The following is a 19053-nucleotide window of genomic DNA, read 5'->3' as shown; positions in this document are numbered from 1 at the left end:
GAGACTCTCAGCAGATCTGAGCAGTGAGTGGCCTCCTGGAATAAGATATGAACTGAGGGGCCTAACACGTCACATCTTTTCAAGGCCTGGACCAGCCAGGAGGGTCGTGATTAGAGACCAGAGTCCAGGAGTGACCTTGGAAACTTAACGAGTTCAGCATGTTGATTAAGCCCATGGGAAACAGACAGTATAATGTTAAATTTTGTGCAATAATTGAACTGGTACTGGTGGCAGGTGGGTGATTCGGAAAGGGGAGAAAGTAATGAAAACTCATTTTAAGTGACATCAAGGCAAAGACTCTCACAGATACAATCCATCCTTAGAGCAGAGATCAACGTAGAACTGCCCCATGGAAAGTTCTCTGAACACTTGGCTTCTGATGAGGCATTTTCTGCAATACAAGCTAACAGCTGTATCTACCTCTGCTACAGTAGTTATTATTATTTTAGGGGCACAACTTCTGTCTTCCTTCAGTGATTAAATGAAGTTTTATATCTAATATCCTTTTCTGATTTCAATGTGGTTGGGTAATATTTTAAGAAAAATAATATATCTTGGAAATTACATATAGATGAACTTAAATATATTTTCTTTAAGGAAATTTCTACTTTAATATATTTAAGAGATAGTGCAGTTAGATATCTAGGATGGTTTTCACGTGTTGTACCACTGATCTTTTAATAAACAGTTTCCTGTTTGTTAACCACACTGGAATAAACAACTCATGATTTTCATATAATTTTTATTATGACAGGCATTTTAATTTATCGTATAAATAGTGGAAGATTATGTATGCTTATTTGATTTCAGGAAGGTGACACATACCACCTTACTGTGGAATCACAGTACCTCGTACAGGTAGAATATGTTTTGAACAGAAAGGTTAAGGTACAAGTTAAGAAAATTGTCCATTTGCATAAGTTTACTCTGGAGCCAATCAAACTCAGGCCCTCCTGAATTCACTCGCTTTGATTCAAGAACATAATTTGTGATCATATTTAACCAGCAATACTCAAATATAATGGGCACATACACACTTAAGGTGTAAAATGGGATGATTTGATGAGTGTACGTGCTACAAAATGATTACCACATGTGAGCTACCACATCCAGCACTGCACGTCATAACCACATTTTTATTGTAATGAGAAGGTTTGAAATCTACTCTTTTAGCAAATTGCAAGAATACAATGCATACGTATTAACTGTTGTCATGCACTTTATATTAGATCTCCAAGATTTATTGAATTTATGCCTGGAATTTGGTACTTTGACCCCCTTCATCTAGGCTCACATTACCATTTCCAGTCTTAGCACATACATAATGCATGCCTAGTTGCTATGAATCATTGGATTATTACTTATATTCCACATGCAAGTGAACGAATATACTATTTATTTTTGTGTGAATTATTTCACAAACCAGAATATCCACCATATTTACGCATGATGACACACATGGCAATGTTTCCTTCTTTATGGCTGTATCATATTCCATTGTGTGTGCTATATATTACAGTTTTTTACAACATAAATATGTTGATGGAAACTTCAGCTGTCAGCATGACTTGCTGCTGTAAATAGGGCTGCAATGAGCATGGAGGGCAGATACGTCTTTGACACAGTGACTTCATTTCCTTCAGATATGTACACACCTCCGCTGTCAAACAGGTCAGTTCAGAGACGTTCACAGTGGGATTCAGCAGGAGAGTCACCAATGCTTTTCTCAAAGCCAACCAGTGAGGTCTGCAGTATCACCTTGATTATGAATTTCAATCTATCACTTGGACAGAGAAGACACTGGTGGTTGCCACAGGGGAGGGTGGTGAGGGGACTGGTGAGCTAAGGGAAGGTACAAAGATTCTGCTATCACTTCACATCTTGATCTGAGGGATGGTAATCTGAGTGTATATTTGCATGTCTGAATTCATTTAACTCTACTCTAGAATTTGTGCATTTTATTGTATGTACTTCAAAAAATGTAAAAACCATTCCATAAATAAGTATTCTGTCCAGAGAAAGCCCATTTGTTTCAGAGCTAATGTCAACTTAATGAAAGATAAATTAATCATTTTACATGAAACAATATGCACATAGAATGTTTGAATATTCTCATATGCTACTTTGTATAAACAGGAATAAATGTAGTGATTAGTAATAATGAGAGGCAGTTGTTATTCTCAACATAATGGTAGCTTTATTCACATAGTAACTAGTACAGTTGGATTGGAGAGCTGAAATTGCCTGGCCCAGGCAGTGGGGCCACCTGAGCATCTCCAGCTCTCAGGCTCAACCAGGGGCTCACTCTAGTGATTTGTGTAGACACCTGATCTCTATCAACAATTACAGAATAGACGAGTTAGGGAATTACTGTAGGATACTTCAGACATGGCCTCACTCCAATGTTGTACAAAACATAGATTGCAGAAAATGTGGCTTTTATCACTGAAACTAGAAGTGAGAGTTCTATGTTGTTGTAGGTACTACTAGGAACAGGAAAAATGTGTGAAATGCACGTGTGAGAGAATACATCCTGTTCTTAACAATTTTTATTCTATGCAGAGATGGTTCATTGACTACAAAACAAAACAATGGGCAGATGCATTGGTTAAGTCACTCCTCAACTTTGCTCCATTGCAGTCTAATTCTACAGTACTTTCTGGGGACACTTGTGGTTTTACAATGCATCCTTCTGCTCCACTAATGAAAGTGATGATGGAACTTTCTGGAACAATTCAGAATGAACTAGATGCCCTTTGCTCAAGAGTTCACAATACTCAGAGGACCCTAATTTTTTTAGACTTATGGTTCTGAAGAGCAAAAGCCAAATAGCTCTTCCCCCTCCTTCTAATCCCTCTAAATGAAGATTAACCTTTAAATGAGCTCCACCAATGACTCAAATATTCTTCCAGAACATTGTTCTAACCACTTTCATACTGCAATTTTTAATCAAGATTCATGAATCAAGGATCAACTATGAATCATCATCCTGTGATAATTTTGCAACAACATAAATTGTAAAACACTTCACTGCCTCACTGATGTCCCATATGAAGCATGCACCTCTGTTAGAATTTTTAAAATGTATTATTTCCCCAGCACTATCAAATGTAGTTAAAATATTATCTGTACTTCTTTAATCAGAACTCTTTCCAGAGCTGCCTTCATATTCTTATTTCTCAGGCTATACATGATGGGGTTCATTATTGGAGACAACACAGTATAAGAAACAGACAAAAGGAGGTACAGGATGGTCTGATAGGGGGAGGGTGGCTTCAAGAAGGCCAAGTCAGCTGTGAAAGTGAACAATGACACAACCACCAGATGAGGGATGCATGTGGACAGGGTTTTGGACCTTCCTTCCTTGGAGGATATCTTCAGGACAGCAGAGAAGATGTTGACATAGGAATGTGAAATTGAGGTGAAACACATTATTGTCATCATTGCAGCTATTAATGTCACTGAAGGTTCATGTATGTTCATTTTGGGATTTGAGATCAAAATAATCTGAGGGATATCACAGAAGAAATGATGGATTTGATTGGAACTGAAATTTGTTGAAAACGTCTCTGAAACATGCATGGCTCCATAAACCAATGTACTGAGATATGAAGCCACCATAATCCGCACACAGGCCCCCTTGTTCATGATGGTCTCATAGTGCAGTGGGTAGCAAATGGCCACATAGCGGTCATAGGACATCACTGTGAGGATGGCAAATTCAGCAGCACCAAAACCTGCAAAGAGCAGCACCTGGAAAACACATCCAAGGAAGGATATTGTGTTCCTGTTCATCAGGGAGTTGAGAGCAAATTTAAGAACAGTGACAGAAATGTAGCAGAGATCTATGAGTGACAGGTTTTCAGGAAGAAGTACAGGGGTGTGTGAAATTGAGGGTCCAACATAATGACTGTGATTATGAGTCCATTTCCTAACAGGGCTGCTACGTAAGCCACAAGGAACAGGAATCCAATAAAAATTTTGCATCCTCCAGTCCTCAGAGAATCCCAGAAGAAAAAAAATCAGTGACTCCTGTGTAGTTGATCATCACACCCATGGTGTGTTCCCAAGTGTCACTGTTGTAAAGCAAGTGCACATGAGCCACTGGGAGAAAGTGCCTCCATGTCCCAACTACACAGAAGAAACAGCTTTGGAAGTGAAATTACATTTATCAAAGGCCAATGAATCCTAAAATGTGTTTTAACCATTTTGTGGAATGCAGTATTGCTGTTTTTACAATGAGAGCAAATAATAAATTTTTATGTAGGAGAAAGAGTCACTTACAAAATTAATGAAATATAAAAAGTGAATCAGTATGAATCTTCTGTAATCTGAGCCAGGGAAAAACCTCTCTATTATTTTATCTATTTGTATAATATTTTATTTTGTGTTGCATTTTATTGTGCTTAAAAAATTAATTAAATATCTTTAATGCACTTTTTCAATGGGAATATGGCATTATAGCAATGCAGCATTTTTCACAAAGATTTTCCTGTTGTCAGGTATCTAGGTTGTTTTCTGATATTTTTCCAATACATTTAACATTGTGAGTATAGGATAGCCATTATCATCTTTTACTAGGCAATCATTTTCTTAACATTTTAGTATGACATGGAGAAAAGAAGTCATAATCGGTAAAAGACAAAATCATCTCTCTTTTCTGGGTAGATGATGATTGGCAAAATATAAAATCCATGATAAATAATAAATATTGCATTAGAATGAATATGAGAATCCAACAATACTGTTAGGTCTAAGATCAACATTTTAAAAAATCAGTGGTATTCTTGTACACTAACAAAGCCAATTAGAATATTACATTTGTAAATTCAGTTTGAATCCAAATCCCAAGAGGCATTTTAGAGAACCTTCATACCTTATCCTAAAATTCATATGGAAGCATATGCTTCGTTTTCTATTATCATGGACTCCCTATCAATGCTATCATATAAAAGACATTATATTCAGTGTCTTGCTATTTTAACCTAATGTTATTTTTTTTCTGAGATCCATTGGAATATATATATATATATTTAAAAACTTGAAACTCAAGAGGCAGAGCCAAGATGGCAGCGTGAGTAGGACAGTGGGAATCTCCTCCCAAAAACATATATATTTTTGAAAATACAAACAATACAATTAATCCTAAAAGAGAGAACAGAAGACACAGGACAACAGCCAGACTACATCTACACCTGTGACAACCCAGCGCCTTGTGAAAGGTGTAAGATACAAGCCCCGGCCCAGCGGGACACGAACAACCCTCAACATAGCTCCCGGCAGGAGGAGAGGAGTTGGAGCAGGGAGGGAGGGGAAGCCCAGGACAGCTAAACACCAAGCCCTAGCCATCCGCACCAGAGCACAGACACAGTGCATGCATGGGGTGCTGGAAACTAGGGAAACAGGACAGCAAGACATCTGAGTGGGTCCTGAAGCTGATGCCCCTGTGACAAACCAAAGTAAGTGCTTTTTGAAACTCTTAAAGGGACAGGGACGCCACAGCCGGACGGAAACATCCCAGGTCACGGTCCAGCAGCTGGAAATATCAGGGAACTCCAGGCACACTAACCCCAAGGGCACCAGCTCTGAGACCCCTCACGGAGGAAAACAGCCAAACAGCCACCCGTCCATTACCCCTCCGGGGTACTGCAATAGCAGATTAGCAGCCTTAGGCTGGCCACGCCCTCAGCAAGGGAGGTTCCTCTGTACCAGCCAGGTAAGATACAAAGACCCAGTCTACACGAAATTGCCCAACACAAGTCACTAGGGGTCGCAGTTATCCCAGTAAAGAAAGGCCAGAGCCAAGTGGAAAGCTGATAAATGCATCAATATCACTCCACTGCACCTATCAACATGAAAAGGCAAAAAAATTTAATCCAGACAAGACTAACCCAGGCAGCTTCGGCGTCTGCTACATCTTTCCCTGAGAAGGAACCTGGAGAGATAGACTTAATCAGTCTTCCTGAAAAATAATTCAAAACAAAAGCCATAACCATGTGGATGAACTTGCAGAGAAATATGCAAAAACTAAGGAAGGAGAATACAGAAATAAAACAACCTCTGTAAGGACTTCAAAAGAGAATGGATGAGATGCAAGAGACAATTAATGGACTAGAAAACAGAGAACAGGAACACAGAGAAGCTGATGAAGAGAGAGATAAAAGGATCTCCAAGAATGAAAGAATTCTAAGAGAGCTGAAGGACCAATAAAAACGGAACAATATCCGCATTATAGGGGTACAAGAAGAAGAAGAGAGAGAGAAAAAGGGATAGAAAGTGTCTTTGAAGTAATAATTGCTGAAAATTTCCCCAAACTAGAGGAAGAAATGACCTTTCAGATCACAGAGGTACACAGAACTCCCATGACAAGGGATCCAAGGAGGGCAACACCAAGACACATAATAAATAAAATGTCTAGATCAGAGACAAGGACAAAGTATTAAAGGCAGCCAGAGAGAAAAAAAGGTCACCTATAAAGGAAAACCCATCAGGCTATCATAAGACTTCTCAACAGAAACCCTACAGGCCAGAAGAGAATGGCATGATATACTTAATGCAATGAAACAGAAGGGCCTTGAACCAAGACTACTGTATCCAGCACGATTATCATTTAAATATGAAGGAGGGATTAAACAATTCCCAGACAAGCAAAAGTTGAGAGAATTCGCTTCCCACAAACCACCTCTACAGGGCATCTTACAGGGATTGCTCTAGATGGGAGCACTCCTAAAAAGAGCACAGAACAAACACCCAACATATAAAGAAGGGAGGAGGAGGAATAAGAAGGGAGAGAAATAAAGAATCATCAGACCATGTTTATAATAGCTCAATAAGCGAGTTAAGATAGACAGTAAGATAGTAAAGAAACTAACCTTGAACCTTTGGTAACCACAGACTTAAAGACTGCAATGGCAATAAGTACATACCATTCAATAATCACCCTAAATGTAAACGGACTGAATGCACCAATCAAAAGACACAGAGTAATAAAATGGACAAAAAGCAAGACCCATCCATATTCTGCTTAAAAGAGACTCACCTCAAACCCAAAGACATGCACAAACTTCATGTCAAGGGATGGGAAAAGATATTTCATGCAAACAACAGAGAGAGGAAAGCAGGTGTTGCGATTCTGGTATCAGACAAAACAGACTTCAAAATAAAGACAGTAACAAAAGATAAAGAAGGACATTACATAATGATAAAGGGCTCAGTCCATCAAGAGGATATAACCATTATAAATATATATGCACCCAATACAGGAGCACCAACATACCTGAAACAAATATTAATAGAACTAAAGGAGGAAATAGAATGCAATGCTTTCCTTTTGTGAGACTTCAACACACCACTCACTTCAAAGGACAGATCCACCAGAAAGAAAATAAGTAAGGACACAGAGGCACTGAACAACACACTAGAACAGGTGGACCTAATAGACATCTACAGAATTCTACATCCAAAAGCAACAGGATACACATTTTTCTCAAATGCACATGGAACATTCTCCAGAATAGACCACATACTAGGCCACAAAAAGAGCCTCAGTAAATTGCAAAAGATTGAAATCCTACCAACCAACATTTCAGAAAACAAAGGCATAAACCAAGAAATAAATTGTACAAAGAAAGCAAAAAGGCTCACAAACACATGAAGGCTTAACAACATGCTCCTAAATAATCAATGGATCAATGACCAAATTAAAATGGAGATTCAGCAATATATGGAAACAAACAACAACAACAACATAAAACCCCAACTTCTGTGGGATACAGCAAAAGCAGTCTGAAGAGGAAAGTATATAGCACTCCAGGCATAGTTAAAGCAGGAAGAACAATCCCAAAGGAATGGTCTAATGTCACAAGTGTCATTATTGGAAAAAGAAGAACAAATGAGGCCAAAGGTCAGCAGAAGGAGGGACATAATAAAGATCAGAGAAGAAATAAATAAAATTGAGAAGAATAAAACAAAAGAAAAAATCAATGAAAGCAAGAACTGGTTCTTCGAGTAAATAAACAAAATAGGTAAGTCTCTAGCCAGACTTATTAAAAGAAAAAGAGAGTCAACACAGATCAACACAATCAGAAACGAGAAAGGAAAAATCACGATGTACCCTACAAAAATACAAAGAATTAATAGACAGTACTATGAAAACTTATATGCTAACAAGCTGCGATTTGTAGGAGAAATGGACAACCTCTTAGAGAAATACAACCTTCCAAGACTGACACAGAAAGAAACAGAAAATCTAAGCAGACCAATTATAAGCAATGAAATTGAAGCAGAAATAAAAAAACTGCCAAAGAACAAAACCACTGGGACTGATGGATTTACCTGGGAATTTTATCACACATACAGAGAAGACATAATACCCAATCTCCTTAAAGTTATCCAAAAAATAGAGGAGGAGGGAATAGTCCCAAACTCATTCTATGAAGCCAACATCACCCTAATACCAAAACCAGACAAAGAACCCACCAAAAAAGAAAACTACAGACCAATATCCCTGATGTACGTAGATGCAAAAATACTCAACAAAATATTTGCAAACCAAATTCAAAAATACATCAGAAGGATCATACACCATGACCAAGTGGGACTCATCCCAGGGATGCAAGTATGGTACAACATTCAAAATCCATGAACATCATCAACCACATCAACAAAAAGACAAAAACCTTATGATCATCTCCATAGATGCTGAAAATGCATTCAACAAAATTCAACATCCATTCATGATAAAAATTCCCAGCAAAATGGGTATAGAGGGCAAGTACCTCAACATAATAAAGGCCATATATGATAAGGCAACAGCCAACATCATACTGAACAGCGAGAAGCTGAAAGCTTTTCCTCCGTGATTGGGAACAAGACGGTGCCCACTCTCCCCCACTGTTTTTCAACATAGTACTGGAGGCCCTAGCCATGGCAATTAGACAAAACAAAGAAATCCCAGGAATCGAGATTGGGAAAGAAGAAGTTGAACTGTCACTATTTGCAGAAGACATGTTATTGTACATAAAAAACCCTAAAGACTCCGCCCCAAAACTACTAGAACTGATATCGGAATACAGCAAAGTTTCAGGATACAAAATTAACACACAGAAATCTGTGGCTTTCCTATACAGTAACAATAAAATAATAGAAAGAGAAATCAGGAAGACAATTCCATTCACAATAGCATCAAAAAGAATAAAATACCCAGGAATAAACCTAACCATGGAAGTGAAAGACTTAAACCCTGAAAACTGTAAGACACTCTTAAGAGAAACTAAAGAGGTCACTAACAAATGGAAACTCATCCCATGCTCCTGGCTAGGGAGAATTAATGTGGTCAAAATGGCCATCCTACCCAGAGCAATATACAGATTTGATGCAATCCCTATCAAACTACCAACAGCATTCTTCAATGAACTGGAACAAATAGTTCAAAAATTCATATGGAAACAACAAAGAACCCGAATACCTAAGCAATAATGAGAAGGAAGAATAAAGTGGTGGGGGGGAATCTCACTCCCTAACTTCAAGCTCTACTACAAAGACACAGTAATCAAGACAATTTGGTACTGGCACAAGAACAGAGCCACAGACCAATGGAACAGAATAGACACTCCAAACATTAAACCAAACATATATGGTCAACTAATATTCGATAAAGGGGCCATGGACATACAATGGGGAAATGACAGTCTCTTCAACAGATGGTGCTGACAAAACTGGACACCTACATGTAAGAAAATGAAACTGGATCACTGTCTAACCCCATACACAAAAGTAAATTCGAAATGGATCAAAGACTTGAATGTAAGTCATGAAACCATAAAACTCTTAGAAAAAAACATAGGCAAAAATCTCTTAGACATAAACATGAGTGACCTCTTCTTGAACGTATCTCTCCGGACAAGGGAAACAAATGCAAAAATGAACAAATGGGACCATATCAAGCTGAAAAGCTTCTGTACAGCAAACGACATCATCAATAGAACAAAATGGTATCCTAAAGTATGGGAGAATATATTCATAAATGTCAGATCCGATAAAGGGTTGACATACAAAATATATAAAGAGCTCACACACGTCAACAAAGAAAAGGCAAATAATCCAATTAAAAAATGGGCAGAGGAGCTGAATAGACAGTTCTCTAAAGAAGAAATTCAGATGGCCAACAGACACATGGAAAGATGCTCCACATCGCTTGTCATCAGAGAAATGCAAATTTAAACCACAATGAGGTATCATCTCACACCAGTAAGAATGGCTACCATCCAAAAGGCAAACAACAACAGATGTTGGCGAGGTTGTGGAGAAAGGGGAACCCTCCTACACTGCTGGTGGGAATGTAAATTAGTTCAACCATTGTGGAAAGCAGTATGGACGTTCCTCAAAATGCTCAAAGTAGAAATACCATTTGACCCAGGAATTCCACTTCTAGGAATTTACCCCAAGAATGCAGCACTCCAGTTTGAAAAAGACAGATGCACCCCTATGTTTATCTCTGCACTATTTATAATAGCCAATATATGGAAGCAACCTAAATGTCCATCAGTAGATGAATGGATAAAGAAGACGTGGTACATATACACAATGGAATATTACCCAGCTGTAAGAAAAAAAAAGATCTTACCATTTGCATCAACATGGATGGAGCTATAGGGTATTATGCTCAGTGAAATAAGCCAGATGGAGAAAGTCAAGTACCAAATGATTTCACTCATATGTGTAGTATAAGAACAAAAGAAAACTGAAGGAACAAAACAGCAGCAGAAGCACAGAACCCTAGAATGGACTAACATTTACCAAAGGGAAATGGACTTGGGAGGACAGGTGGAAAGGGAGGGATAAGGTCTTGAAAATAGAAAGGGGGCATCACGATTAACATGTATAGTGTGTGGGGGGCACGGGGAGGGCTGTGCAACACAGAGAAGACAAGTAGTGATTTTACAGCTTCATACTATGTTGAATGGACACTGAATGTGAATGGGTATGCAGGGGGGACTTGGTGTAAGGGGTAGCCTAGTAAACATAATGTCCTTCATGTAATTTTAGATTAATGATACCAAAATAAAACTAATAAAAAAAAAGTAAAAAAAGAAAAAAGATGTCCCATCAATTAAACATCCATATTGAAAATGTATCTTTAACATCACGAACACCATAGATAATATCAGCTGCATTCCAATTCTAAATTTAAAATATAAATTACTAAATATTTTAGAAGAAAACACATGTGAGCATAGGTGTATGTAACACTTATCTGTTTAATGCAACATTCACATTTGACCTTTTTGCTTCCAGCTTAAAACTCTTTTGTGGGTTTCCATTTTTTGTTGTTATATAGAATATTATGAGGAACACAGATAGACAGTACTTATCCACTATCTATCCTGGATCATCTGTTTCATACTCATCAATCTTGACCCCTTTGCAATCTCATCACTGGGATATGAGACCCTTAGTGTTAGTACAACTATGATGGACACTTTATTTCTCGAGATTACAGGTATTTTTCAGTGGGGGAGTGAGGGTTGCAGAGTGGGCATGACACCATGAAGGTCAAGTTTTAGGCATGTGTTGTCAGGATTCAACCAATACTATAAAGCACAATTTATTTCTGTTGCATACATATGTGCACGGATGTGAAACTAGGACATTTGGTACAACCCAACCAGCATATTTTGATGTAAGAAGTGTCTTATCCTCACATGTATTAAAGCCATAGATCAAGGGAGAAAAGTTACATTACCAAATTTTTAGACATTGAAAGGTATATGACATATTTAAGACCTATTACTGACCACTGTCCCTCTTTACCCCTAGTAACCACACATACACAACACAGATGCACACATAAACCAAAGGAAAATGGAAATTAGATTAATACATATATATAGAGAGAGAGAGAGAGAGAAAATAGAAAATGCTGTATGGATACATTATATAAAATTATATACATACAAAATAACTAGGAAATAAAATTTATATATGTAAAATAAAGTAATTATATACATTATTTTATATATGTATATAAAAACACATTCCAGCATCTTAAAAACATGATAAAACTGAAAATAAAAAAGTTGAAAATAAAAACATGGTAAAATTGAAAGTAAACGAAACAGGATGCCCACTACACCTGCTTTTTTTTATGTGTTAGTATTTATTAACAATGCAATTCACCTAAAATATACTGAAAAGATAATGTTAATTGGAAATTAATTGATAAATATATTTTTGTTTGCAGTGATTTGACTTTACACTTAGAATATCCAAAAGAATCTACCTAAATACAATCAGAACTAATAACAAATAAGTGTAATTATTCCCTTTTAAATAATGTTATTACACAATATTTAATCATATCCAATAGAATAAATTTTAGAATAACCATATTTGAGATTTATTTGACATTTTAGGATAAGTCAGGTTTGTAGAAATCCTAGGAATTGGAAAGTTTTTTCTACAGCATCTACAATATTTATGATACTCAGGTTTATGTACTTTAAAAATTGTATGCTAACAGTTGTGTTAAGATATTAAAATTCATAAATTGTTATACACAAATAAAATAATTTACTGAAGAAACTATAAGTAAGCCTTACAGTCACAAAAAGCAGATGAAAATGGGAACATTTAATAAAATTATTGACTCATTTATATGTTCACCTGAAAAGTCCCCGCACCTTGAAATATATCATATAAACAATTTCTTTTGGATGGTTTACCAAAGAACTCTTGTCAGATTACTATTCCTTAGACTATAGATAAAAGGGTTGAACAAGGTGCACATTACAGCCACTGCTCTGTCTGTTTCAGCTGTGTGGAAGGTGGAGGGACATAAATAAACACCAATTATTGTACCAAAAAACAAGAGGACCACACAGATGTGAGAAGAACACGTGGAGAATGCTTTAAACTTCCCTGTGGTTGATGGTATTTTGACTATAGTACAACCAATGAGTATGTAAGAAACTAAAATACAGGTAAAGCTCACCACCACTACAAGTCCCCCCTCAATAAAAATAAATAACTCATTGATGTGGGTATCTGAACAGGACAACTTTAGCAATGGATGGATATCATAGAAGAACTGAGGAATTTTGTTTTCCTTATAGGAGGGTAATTGCACCAATAAGATGGTGTGTATCTGTGCACTCAAGACGGCAAAGATCCAGGAGCTGGCCAGCAGATAGGCACAAAATTTGGGAGTCATGATGGATAAGTAGGACAAAGGGAGGCAGATGGCTGCAAAATGGTCATAGGACATGACAGGGAGAAGCAATGTTTCCAATCCTGAAAAGCAGATAAACAGGTACATTTGAATCATGCAGCTATTGAAAGAGATGGTGGAATTTCCTGTCTGGATGTCTACAAGAATTTTGGGAACTGTAGTGGAAGACAAACAGAGATCAATCAAGGACAAATTTCTAAGGAAGAAATACATTGGGGAGTGAAAACAAGCATTTGAGATGATTGTTAGGAAGATTAGCAGGTTTCCCACCATGGTGGTCACATAAATGCAGAGGAGCAGGGAAAACAGGAGTGGCTGTTTAGCTGGGTCATCAGAAAACCCCTTGAGAAGGAACTCCACAGCACTGGTCTGGTTTAGCCTCTTCAAAAATTCCATCACCTGCATGTAGGTCTTGTGGTTTACAGAAGCATGAAGCTCAGAAACCAGATTTAATCAGGCCATCAATCCATGTTGGATTTTTTTTCTGTGAAAGTATAATAAATACAATTTATTTGGGGTATTTTGTAATCATATTGGTTCAATTGATTCATCACCATATCACCATCAAATTAGTTCAAGAATAATTAAATTCCATATTAAAACAAAATCATTTTATCATGCTGAAACTAAACTATGTCATACATTCTCTAATTCATTTTCTTTCAGTTCCCCTGGAAATCATATTATCTGTTTACCAATGAATAAACTGAGATTCATAAGATGTTAAGTTTTTCCCATGATTTATCATACACTTATAAGTAAGTGAAACTAATATTTCTTTTTATTATATTTTATTTTATTTTATTTTATTTTTTTATTTTGGTATCATTTCACCACAGATATTTTTGACTGTTCTTTTGCAATTCACATGGGGTGTAAGTTCATCATGAAAATGCCAAATGTAAAATTATTCAAACACTCTTGTTTCTTTACTATCAAGAGTCATAGTTATAATCTATATTCCACTTTCTTTGGGCTTTACAACCTCCCTAAGACTCATTCCAGCTTATTTTGGGTGTGTGTCCCAGAGCCCTTAATCTTTGTCAAAACAATTAAGCTGTAGCAGTTCAATTGATCCTAAATTTATGTATTTTTAAATTAACCTGCAAGGCCCTTGAATAATAGAGTCTATGTAATGTTTACTCTTGTATCACATCTTTTAATAGTTCAGACTTAGATAATGGAATAATTACATGAATGAATAATTATCAAAACAAAATAATGCCTTTCAGGAAACTTTGGCTAATATAGCATCCAGCAAGATAGGGAGTGGCTCATCTATTTTCATAACATAAAGCCTATGTGTTCCCACTTGCAAAAAATAAGGAATAAATGATTTTTAAGAATTAATTGAAGCAACTGAAAATTTTTCATTGCCTCCATTTGTGAGATTAAATTCATATCAGAGAATTGTTGAAGAGCAAATAAATTATTTGAAACACATAAATCAAAATTATGTAATTCTAAGTGAATGAACCTAGACAGAAAAGGATTCAAAGATTATTAGCTCTGTAGCTGTGAAATGAAAATTTGTTATTAACAGTTTTCTGGTTTATAGAATAATGAAAACAATTACTTTACTTTACAAAAACCTTTATCTGTTTGAATTAATAATAGAACAAATATAATGAATATACAACTAGTCTAATGTGTTTGGAGAATAATAGCTGAATTGAATGAAATGATGACATTTCCAGGAGTAGACTATGGCAATGATTGCTTAGAGGGAGTATTAAGATTGACATCCTTCCTTTGTGTTATTTCTGTCATCTGTGCCTATCTTATTGAAGGCTTAAACTCATCTTGAAGTTCAATGTGAGTTTTCCTTTCAGAGTCAGGCTAATGTTCTAGAAGTGGATAGAAGCTAAGTTTTCAACAATATTAATTCCAAGAAACAGTGAGGTATATGGTTTTTTTAAGCATCATGTTATCAAAAAATCTCATATGGAAAACAAATGTAACCAGAACCTCAGTTTTTCTCATATCTCCCTGGGCATATTCCTTTATCTTAGATTGCTGGTTCACAGGGCTCCTCCAAGTATAGCCATTTTAACAAATCTATTGAAACATACCTGGCTTCTAAAAGAGGAAAAGCCAAGATTTCATTATTGAATAGGTGACAAAATTAAGAAGCTAGAGCCTAACTCTCATACATTAGAGATAAATAAAACTTTCAAATGTAGAATACTTAAAGAATATTAATTGGAAATTGTGCTCAAGGCATCCATGGAAATTATCATAATCTCTGACTATGTGTGGCCCAAAACAATCGTGTTCTCTTTAGTAACAAATGCGTGGATGGAGTTGTTCTTCCTCAAATACCACATTCCACCCCTGGTGTAGACAAAATATTAATTGCAGCAGATCATGTGTATAACATAAACATCTAGAAAAGTCACAATAGAACCAAATCTTATATGTGTTGGCTGTATAGTTGTGTTTAATGGTATCAACATATTATTTGAAGGTTGAATTTATCACATTGACTGAAGTTTTATTTTTTGGAAAATTTATAGTATCATCAGCATAAAATCAAAGACCAACTTATCTCATGCTACAAAGAACACAGAAATTCAGAAATGTGTAATATATATTTCTACAACATATATGATAGACAAACTCTCGAGTTATCAAGGAAAAGAAAGAGAAGACAAACATAAAGAAAAGAGCAGAAATGTAAAAGGAAGTTACCACTGACACAGAAAAACTCAAACAATTATAAGAAAATCACATGGGAAATGATATGTCAATAAATTTGACAACTTAAAAGAAACATATAAATTCCTAGAAACATACAATTTTTCAAGACTTACCCAGGAATAAACTGAAAATATGAACAGACAAATTACTTCTAACAAGATTGAATTGGTAATCAAAAAATTCCCAATAAACCAAATTCCACAACCAGACAGCTTCATGGGTGAATTCTACCAAACTTTTAAAGAGCTAATACTCTTTTGAAAGTATTCCAGAAAAATGGAAGAGGAAGGAATAATTCTAAACTCATCCTGGGAGGTCAAACTACAAAAACTAGACAAATATGCAAAAAGAAAACTACAAACCATAACTCTACATTAACTGAATTTTCATGGTTTGGACATTTTATAATCTCATCAGCATAAAATCAAGAGGACCAGCTTATATTATAAGGAAGAGAAATTCAGAAATGTGTAATGACATATACTTTTTTAAAAATTATTAGACTTTATTTTTTCGAGCAGGTTTAGGTTTACAGAAAAATGAGCAAAAATTAGAACTCCCATATGGCATTCTGCCCCAATCCAAAGAGACTTGCATTAGTGTAGTATGTTTGTTACAGTTGATGAACTCATACTGATACTTATTATCAACTAAAGTTCACAGCTTACATTCGGGTTCACTTTTTGTGTTACTCTGTGTGGGTTTTGACAATTGTGTAATGGTGTGTATCTACCATTACAGTATCACACAGGGCAGTGTCACTGTCCTAAAGATCAGGGGACTGTGTTCTGCCTATTCATCCCTCTTTCCCTTCCCTGAAAAGGACTGTTACTTTTTACAATATATTTCTTTGGTCCATTTTAAACACTGTGGCCTGTGTATTCATAACATAATTAAAATAAATATTTAAGTGTTTAATTCCTGAGGCTTATAATAATGGAACTGAAACTTCACAAATCGGTACCCTCGAATTAAACCAGAGGTGAAGACTGGTGTTGACAAAGGCAGGAAGCCAGAGGCAGGCTCTCAAGTGGCAGCTCATGTAGACCACCGGTCAGACTCTGATAGTAGGTGAGAAGTATCAATGCACAGGCAGGATGTCAGTTTTAAACAGGCGGGAATGCTGATGAGTTAAAAATGGACCCAGAATTCCCGGGTATGAGCCTTTCAGTACAGTGATTAGGGTGTTGAAACCATGAGTGTTACAGAAGCTGCAGTTCATCTGGTGGGATCCACGATTCTTCACTCAAGACTGAGTTAAACCAGCACTGTCATGGTCGATGTAACTATGTCGGCATTGTGCTGTGGATCTTTGGGAACATAAGGGAACATAGTTAAATTTAAAAAAAAGAAAGTTCCCAGTGATAGAATGTAATGAAGCAGTTTACTCCATCAACAGTTACAAAGTCAATGAACTAGAGATGTGGAGTTGTGCAGCATTATCATTGGAAGACAATGAGAGAACTTTCAACTATTACCATATTTTGCTTATTTTTACTTGACAGTATGAATAAGCAATTTGTCTTCTTTTATTACCAATAAGTTGATTGTTTAGGGAAACATTAAGTATCAACCAAGCCAATTCTCAACCCTTCTATTTATCCAGCATCTCAATTTCTTTTGCACTTTCCAGAACAAATTTATGCTTTCATTTCCTTTCAGAATGCAAGAGAAAAGGAGCAAATTGATATTGAAGAGATGGCATGTTATACAAAACTGAAGAACAACTACATGAAATACAGAGGAACTTAATTTAATCATTTTCGGTTAAGAGAACAGGAAATAAAAGCCTTGCATGCTAACGATGTGCTTTTGCTCACTCTATTTGTCTTAGCAGAACAAAAGCAAATCAGACCAGCTAGAGAATGCATGTATATTGGAATTATTCCATCTGTCATCCACTTTTTCTAAACAACTAAAAAGTTGTGGTGTAAGTAAAATAAACTGCTCTTACATTCCTGACCTCTTGCCAAAATCTACATTATTTCACAGCCTTTTAAAAATCCAAATTTTTTTTTGAGAGGGCATCTCTCATATTTATTGATCATATGGTTGTTAACAACAATAAAATTCTGTATAGGGGTCTCAATGCATAATCATTAATCAACCCCAAGCCTAATTCTCAACAGTCTCCAATCTTCTGAAGCATAATGAACAAGTTTTTACATGGTGAACAAGTTCTTACATGGTGAACAGTGCAAGGGTAGTCAACACAGAAACTTTCCGTTTTGATCACGCATCATGAACTATAAACAATCAGGTCAATTATGATTATTCGTTTGATTTTTATACTTGATTTATATGTGAATCCCACATTTCTCCATTATTATTATTCTTATTTTTTAAAAATAAAATGCTGAAGTGGTAGGTAGATGCAAGATAAAGGTAGAAACATAGTTTAGTGCTGAAAGAGGGCAAATGTAGATGATCAGGTGTGTGCCTCTAGACTAAGTATTAATCCAAGCTAGACAAGGGCAAGAAAACATCCACGGATGCAGAAGATTTCTCTCAAAGCAGGGTGGGTGAGGTTCTAAGCCTCACCTCTGTTGATCCCCAATTTCTCACCTGATGGCCCTCCTGCGACTGTGCCTGTTTTAGGTGGTTCCTCCCTTGAAGAATCTTACCCGTCTCTGGCTAACCAGTCATCTTCGGGGGTCATACAGGAAAATGTAAAGTTGGTAAGTGAGAGAGAAGCAATATTGTTTGAAAACGTTAGCTTTTTACTTCTTTGCAGATTTATGCCCTGTGGCTTCTATGCCCAGCATTTGTCTTGGGGTATCTTTACCACTTGGAAGAATTATGATACTCGGTCATTTTGATATGAGGCACAAATTCTACTTAAGGGTTGTAATTAGGAAGGAAGAAGAAAAGCTATAGAAGTAGCAGGCAGAAGAAAACATGGGAAGATTGATTATTTCTTTGACATATCTTCTTGTAGTGTAACATAAGTGTGTATAGGTTTTAAATTACTAATTAAATTGCCCGCACACATTAACATAATAGGAATACAGCTACATAACCAAAGCAGACCTACAATTACCAGCCATCTCCAGTGAAACCAAGAAAACCAGTTAGGCACCCTAGGCATTTGTGAAAACTTATCAATGATATGATGGATATTGTCT

Source organism: Manis pentadactyla, chromosome 13 (genome assembly GCF_030020395.1).
Source record: "Manis pentadactyla isolate mManPen7 chromosome 13, mManPen7.hap1, whole genome shotgun sequence".
Classification (NCBI taxonomy): Eukaryota; Metazoa; Chordata; class Mammalia; order Pholidota; family Manidae; genus Manis; species Manis pentadactyla.
This window is presented reverse-complemented; position numbering follows the sequence as displayed.